The following is a 6963-nucleotide window of genomic DNA, read 5'->3' as shown; positions in this document are numbered from 1 at the left end:
CCAATGCAGCCAAAAATAAATTAAATAAAAATAAATTTTAAAAAAGAACTTGAGGGACCTGAGATTTTACCATCCTTGCCTGCCAGTTTTTTGCATGCTGACAGAAGACACAAAGACACTGCACTGCACTGTGTTCTGGTGCAGGTTTTCATGCATATTTCTATATATAAACCTTTCTAAAAGGCCAAATTTGGTGCCAGGTTTTATATGCAGGTCACTATAATGTGTATTACATCCCCTGGTTCAATGACGGTTTTCTTTAGACTTGTTAATTAAAAAGAAAAAAATTGTTAATTAAAAAAAGGCAAATGTTTTTGAAAAAGTGACCCAGAGTCTGGGTCAGAGACAAAGGACCGTTTATCACTTACAGCAATAGCAGTAGCCAGAGTATGGGCACTTATCCTCAGGACAATTTTACATCTTAGAAGCAGCAGGTTCGCTGGCTTCTCTCCAAGTTCACTGCTATCGCCCCCTGGAGGCTTCCTGCTTCTTGGTCCCTACACCCCACTTTCCACAACACAGCCAGCTGGATCATGTCACACCCAGTTTTCCCCTCTCCCTACACCTCCCCGCCACCCCCCGCCCCCCACCCCCCACCTACTCTCATTCCTAGAGCACACCAAGGGCAGGTTCTTCTTCTCTTTCCCTGGCTTTTCTTTCTTCTTTCAGATGAAATGTCCCTTTCTCGGCAATGCCACTCCCAACCAGTGTAGTTAATGTAGATCGCTCACCCAACACATGCTCTAACTGTTTATTCCTGGGCTTGTTGACTCCCATACCCCCGACTGGAAAGTAAATTCCCTGAGGGTAGAGGCCTTGTCAGTGTGGTTCATCTAACTCTTAGACAAGCACCTCGCAGTTTCTCAATAAATATTTGTGGGATCCAAGGTCGTGTTTTCCAGAGAGCAGCTTGTGTTCTAAAGACCCCTACTAGCTGGCATTTTGGTAGGATAAATTCTACCAATTACAAATTCCTTGAAGAAGATACATTTTTATAATTTCCTGTGATCTTAGTATTTTTGAAGACGTTCCAAAAAGCATCATATTAGTTCAGATGGCTTTTCAATGACTTTCTGGGCCTTTTATACTAAATGATAAATGTTCTAAGGAAGCTTTAAAAGCTGCAAAATTAAATGCAGGGATCTTTTCAAGGAAGTACACGGTTGCTTTTCGATTTCTTTGGCCCGTGGAGCCAATAACTATACGGTAAAGGCTTTATTAGGGTCGTTAGTGTTGGGAAATCTTCTGGGGTGTGAGTGCTCGTAAAAACATTGCATTGTTTTTGACAGTACTGAATAGCCCCCCAAATTACACACTATCTGGCAGAATGCTTACACACTGCTGCCACTTAATAATGAATAAATAAAGACATGAGGCATTGGATTAGGGCTAACAATACTCCTTTTTGAAAAAATGATTATTTTTTAAAATTTATTTTTAGCTGCATTGGGTCTTCGTTGCTGCACACGGGCTTTCTCTAGTTGTGGAGAGCAGGGGCTACTCTTCCTTGCGGTGCATGTGTTTCTCACTGCAGTGGCTTCTCTTGTTGCGGAGCACGGGCTCTAGGCGCACGGGCTTCAGCAGTTGTGGTGCATGGGCTTAGTTGCTCCGCAGCATGGGGGATCTTCCCGGACCAGGGCTCGAACCCGTGTCCCCTACATTGGCAGGCGGATTCTTAACCACTGCACCACCAGGGAAGTCCAAGGACTAACAATACTCTTTTGAAGAGAAAGGTTCTTTCAGCGTGTAAAGTGCTCCCAGAACTCCTACATGCATTGAACTTTTTCTTTGGTGCTTCATATTACAGTTAAGATGTCCTAGAAAAGCTACCCTAATTGACTTCACTGGGTGTGAGGATATGCGTTTGTGGGAGTTCCTAAGGAACCTTCTGTTTTCCTGATAAAAGCATTGCATGCAAGAGTCCTTCTTTCTTCACTCCTTCTTCTAGCCTTGGTTGTGGATGAGATGGCAGGAGCTCTGGCCACCTTTTTGCAACCGTGGAGGAAAGCCCAGAGAAATCTGAGACTTACCAACTGTGTTAGTCTAGGTCCATCAAGAAACAGATGCCTGAATGGGATTAAATGTGCAAGGATTTTATGAGGGGAAATGCCTGCGTGAGGGAAAGTAGGAAGGGATCTGAGGGAGACAGGGAGAACCATCAGATTATGGTCAAGTCTGACCCCAAGTGAGGAACAGGAGGTTCTACAGTCTAAAGAAAGTCCAGCAAAGCCATCGGGGAGTCATCAAACCCAAGCTGGCTGTCAGAGGAGTCCCAGGTCTCCCAGGAGCTGGTCTGTGTTGGTACCTGTGTTGCGCCATCATTGGCTGGGGGCTGCCCATGGAAGGTATGGCTTAGGCACAAACACTGCAATGGATTTTAAAGGGCAAGAGCTGGAGCCCTTGGTCGGTTATGTCCCCTGTAGCTGGAGGTCCAGGAGGCATATTCCCATGGCCACAACACCAATCTTTGCATTACTGAACCACTGCCCAAAACTAACTTCCTCTGGAATACTGTCTATCAGAGAAAAATAAACTCCTACACATCTGTGGATGCCAAGTGCCATCTTCTATAACTTGGTGCTGAATGAGTTCCTAACAGACATGCCCTTCACCCCTGGTAAAGCCCAGCCTCCACTACTTCAGGGCTCCCCTCTTTCTTCCTTCCCTTCCCCCTCTCTTCTCTCTCCTTTCTTCCCTTCATTGTCTCCTGCAGAGCAGCTTAATTCTGTCTCTTTCATGCTTGAACTCCTGCCAGCACCCGGCCCTCAAGGTCCCACCCTCAACCCCAAGCTGAAGTGCCTTGTCAACTTGTTTTTCCAAAACAAACACTGTTCTCCCCCAAAAGGAATTCGGGAGCCAGGTGCTAAGATAGAGATTTCAGCTCATTGCACACACAGGTGTGCACGCGCACGCGCGCACACACGCACACACACACACAACGCTTCTCTAGGACAGGTTACTCATCTTCCTCCCTAAGATGTAACCTACTCGAGAACTGAGACTGTATATTTGTATGTATAATTTAGTTTTATTATAAAGCATTGAAAGATATAGAAAATTATCAAGAATAATATATAACACTTGCAAAAAAGAGCACACGGATTTAACAAGTGGTAACACTTTACTATAGTTGCTTGAGTCTTATTTTAAGAAACAAATTATTACGGATGATAATAATGACAATAATTCTAACACTTATAGTGTTGAATATGTACCAGCCTCTGTTCTAAGTACTTTATACGTATCAACCCCTTGAAATCTCATAAAGTCTGTGAAGTAGATATTAATATTGTCCCTGGTTACAGACAAAGAACCTGGGCACAGAGATGGTAGGTAACTAGATCATAGGGATCAGAGCCAAGATTTAAGCCCAGGCAGACTAGACTAGATGCAGCTTTGGAGACATATTTGATGTATTCTTATGTTTAGAATATAATAAGTACCCAACAGATATTTGTTGAAAGAATGAATAAAAACTCATTAAAAAAAACTCAAAAAAAAAGGTATGAGAATGGACTTTATCAGTGTGTCCACCATTATAGCAGAACAGGAGCAAAACCTACTGTACATTTCAACTATTGTACACCTAGTACCGTGTGTTTTTCTTTACCTGTTCAAATGCTATCAGCCCTTAAGTCACTTGAATATGCAGGCAGTTTAAATCCTAGCCAATCTCATTTTCTGTCATTCCAGAGTGATTTTGTTTGTTTGTTTGTTTTGCTGTACGCGGGCCTCTCACTGCTGTGGCCTCTCCCGTTGCGGAGCACAGTCTCCAGACGTGCAGGCTCAGTGGCCATGGCTCACGGGCCCAGCCGCTCCGCGGCATGTGGGATCTTCCCGGACCGGGGCACGAACCCGCGTGCCCTGCATCGGCAGGCGGACTCTCAACCACTGCGCCACCAGCGAAGCCCCAGAGTGTTTTTCTCTCCAATGATGTGGGTCAACTCCTCCCTCTGCTTCACTTTGTCTCATGAACCCACAATCCACAGGTCGTAAGGGCTGCAGGCCAGCCACGCCAGTTTCATCAGTAAACTCCTGTAACTCAGAGCAGATTTGACAAAGATCAGGGGGTGCTGCGCTATTTCTTCATCCATGTACAAAGAACGACTGCCTGGCTGGTTTACATTCCAGGGATGAAGCAGATGGAATCCATGCCTCGAAGAAATAAAGGCAACAGCCTATTTGACAGTTCAAAACGCTTATTCTCCTTGTCCTGATAGAAAATATCTACTTCCCAGAAGGGAGCAAGAAAGCATCATAAAGTGGAAAAGCCTCTTGAAGAAGAGGTTGTGACACTTTTGCTCGAAAAGAGAATGGCAGGTCAGTTTTCACGGTCACATCACACACCTGGTGTTCTTCTCAGTGTGGCAATAAATACAGTGAACCCTTCATGTTTTCTTCAGTTGTAACCAGAGAAAGTGCTAAGTGTGCTGAGTTGAAGATCATCTCCTGCTAAGATTTTCAATCCCCTGAGTGTATGAAACACCCAGGCTCAGGGCAATTCCTGCCTTATCTGGAACTGTTCCTAGATTGAAAGGGAGAGACGGCAGTATCTAGAGAGCATCGCTGCTTCTTCTTCTTATTAAAGAAAATCAGCCTTTTCCCTGTCCTATGACCACTCAATTTCCACTGTCACTGCTTAAATAGCTTTGTGACTTTGGCCATATTTTTTCTAAGGAATGAGTAATTTAAGTGATTTAATAAAGAAAATTAAAATGTGTTTTCTTTTTGTTAGCATCCTCAACTGCCATCTGCTTAAAAATGTGGATCTAATCAGCCACTGGAAAGTATGAGAAACAGATCATGTTTACAAAGGAGTTTCTCTCTTTTAAAAAAGGTGTGTGAATAAAATCTTGAAATCCCCATGAGGAAAAAATAATCTGCCAGAATTTTTAGTTGAAAGGGATTTCGTTTCATAGCAAGAGCTGATCGTGTAAAATGATTCCTCCAAATATAAACCCACGGCTTCCTGGTAACTGTGTTATTTTTACGACAAATAAGGTATTTTCTTCTAATTTATTGTTTTCCAGAAGCTGTTTGCAGTGTGTCTGGTAGCACTCAGTGAGACTAAAATTCGGGCCACCTGTGCCCATTGGTTTTCAGTCTTATGTATCTGGAAAATCACTCTAGTCATCTTTCCCCATTAAGGATGATTCTGGAGCAATAAGTACTGTTTTTAACATTAGTATGAATATTTTTTTAGTAAGGGGCATTAATATTAAGATTTTTTAACTAGGAAGACTGACAATCAGTACCTTTTCTTCATAAAAGAAAACACATTTTTTTTTTTTTTTTTTTTTTTTTTTTTTGGTCTTCAGCTGCGTCACATGGCATATGGGATCTTAATTCCCTAACCAGGAATTAAACCCGTGTCCCCTGCAGTGGAAGCTCGGAGTTTTCACTGGACCACCAGGGAAGTCCCTACATTGATTTTTAAATACTTTTATTGAGATATAATTATTGTGTAATTATATTATCGTGTAATTCACTCATTTAATGTATACAATTCAGTTTTTTTAGTATATTCACAGGGCTGTGTAACCATCACCACAATCTACATTTAGAACATTTTTGTCCCTCAAAAAAGAAACAAAACACAAAAAACCCGGTTCCCTAAGCAGTTATTCACATTCTTAACCCCCAGTCCTAAGTACCATTAATCTTTCTTTCTCCACTGACTTGTCTTCTCTGGACATTTCATATAAAAGGGCCCATATAACATGTAGTCTTTTCTGACTAGCTTCTTTTACTTAGCATAATGTTTTCAAGGTTCATCTAAGTTGTAGTGTGTATCAGTGTTATATTCCTTTTTATTGCCAAATTATAGTCAATTGTTCAGCTGTACCACATTTTTTTTATCCATCTATCAGTTGATAGATGTTTGGGTTGTTTCCATTTTTCAGTTATTATTAATAACGCTGCTATGAGTAGTCACGTACGAGTTGATGTGTGAATGTATGTTTTCAATTCTCTTGGGTATCTACCTAGGAGTGGAATTGCTGGGTCTTATGGTAATTCTATATTTAACTTTTTGAGCAACTGCCCAACTGTTTTCCACAGTGGCTGCACCATTTTACACTTCCACTAGCAATATATGAAGGTTGCAGTTCTTCTATATACTCACTAACACTTACTGCCTGCATTTTTACTATAGCCGTCCTAGTATGTATAAAATGGTATCTCATTGTGGTTTTCATTTGCATTTCCCTAATGATTAATGATATTGATCACATTTTTATGGTCTTTTTGGCCACTCATCAGTCTTTGAAAAAATGTATACTCAAACACTTCGCTCAAATATATTTAAATTAGGTTATCTGTCTTTTAATTACTGAGTTGCCAGAGTTTTTTATATATTCTAGAAGTGAGTCCCATACCAGATACATGATTTGCAAATATTTCCTCCCATTCTGTACGGTTGTCTTTTCACTCTCATGATAATGCCATTTCATGCACAAAAGTTTTTAATTTTGGTGTAGTTGAATCTATCTACTTTTTCTTTTGTTGCTTGTGCTTTTGATGTCATATCTAAGAAACCATCACCTAACCCAATGTCACAAAAATTACCTCTACATTTTCCTACAGGAGTTTTATAGTTTCAGCTCTCCAATCCATTTTGAGTTAATTTTTGTGTATGGTGTGCTGTCGGGGTCCAAATTTTCTTTCACATAAGATATCCAGGTATCTCAGCACCATTTGCTGAAAAGATTCTTCTTTCCTTTTTAAATTATACTGGCATCCTTGTTAAGACCAAATGATGATAATCGTAAGGGTTTATTTATGGATTCTCATGCTATTCCATTGATCTATGTGACTACTTATGTTAGTACCACACTGTATTTATTACTGTAGCTTTGAAGCACGTTTTTTTTTTTTTTGAAGCATGTTTTTAAATTTAGAAATGTGAGTCCTTCAATTTTGATCTTCTTTTCCAAGATTATTTTGCTATCCTGGGTCCCTTGC

Source organism: Lagenorhynchus albirostris, chromosome 5 (genome assembly GCF_949774975.1).
Source record: "Lagenorhynchus albirostris chromosome 5, mLagAlb1.1, whole genome shotgun sequence".
Taxonomy (NCBI): Eukaryota; Metazoa; Chordata; class Mammalia; order Artiodactyla; family Delphinidae; genus Lagenorhynchus; species Lagenorhynchus albirostris.
Note: the sequence above shows the minus strand (reverse complement) of the source record.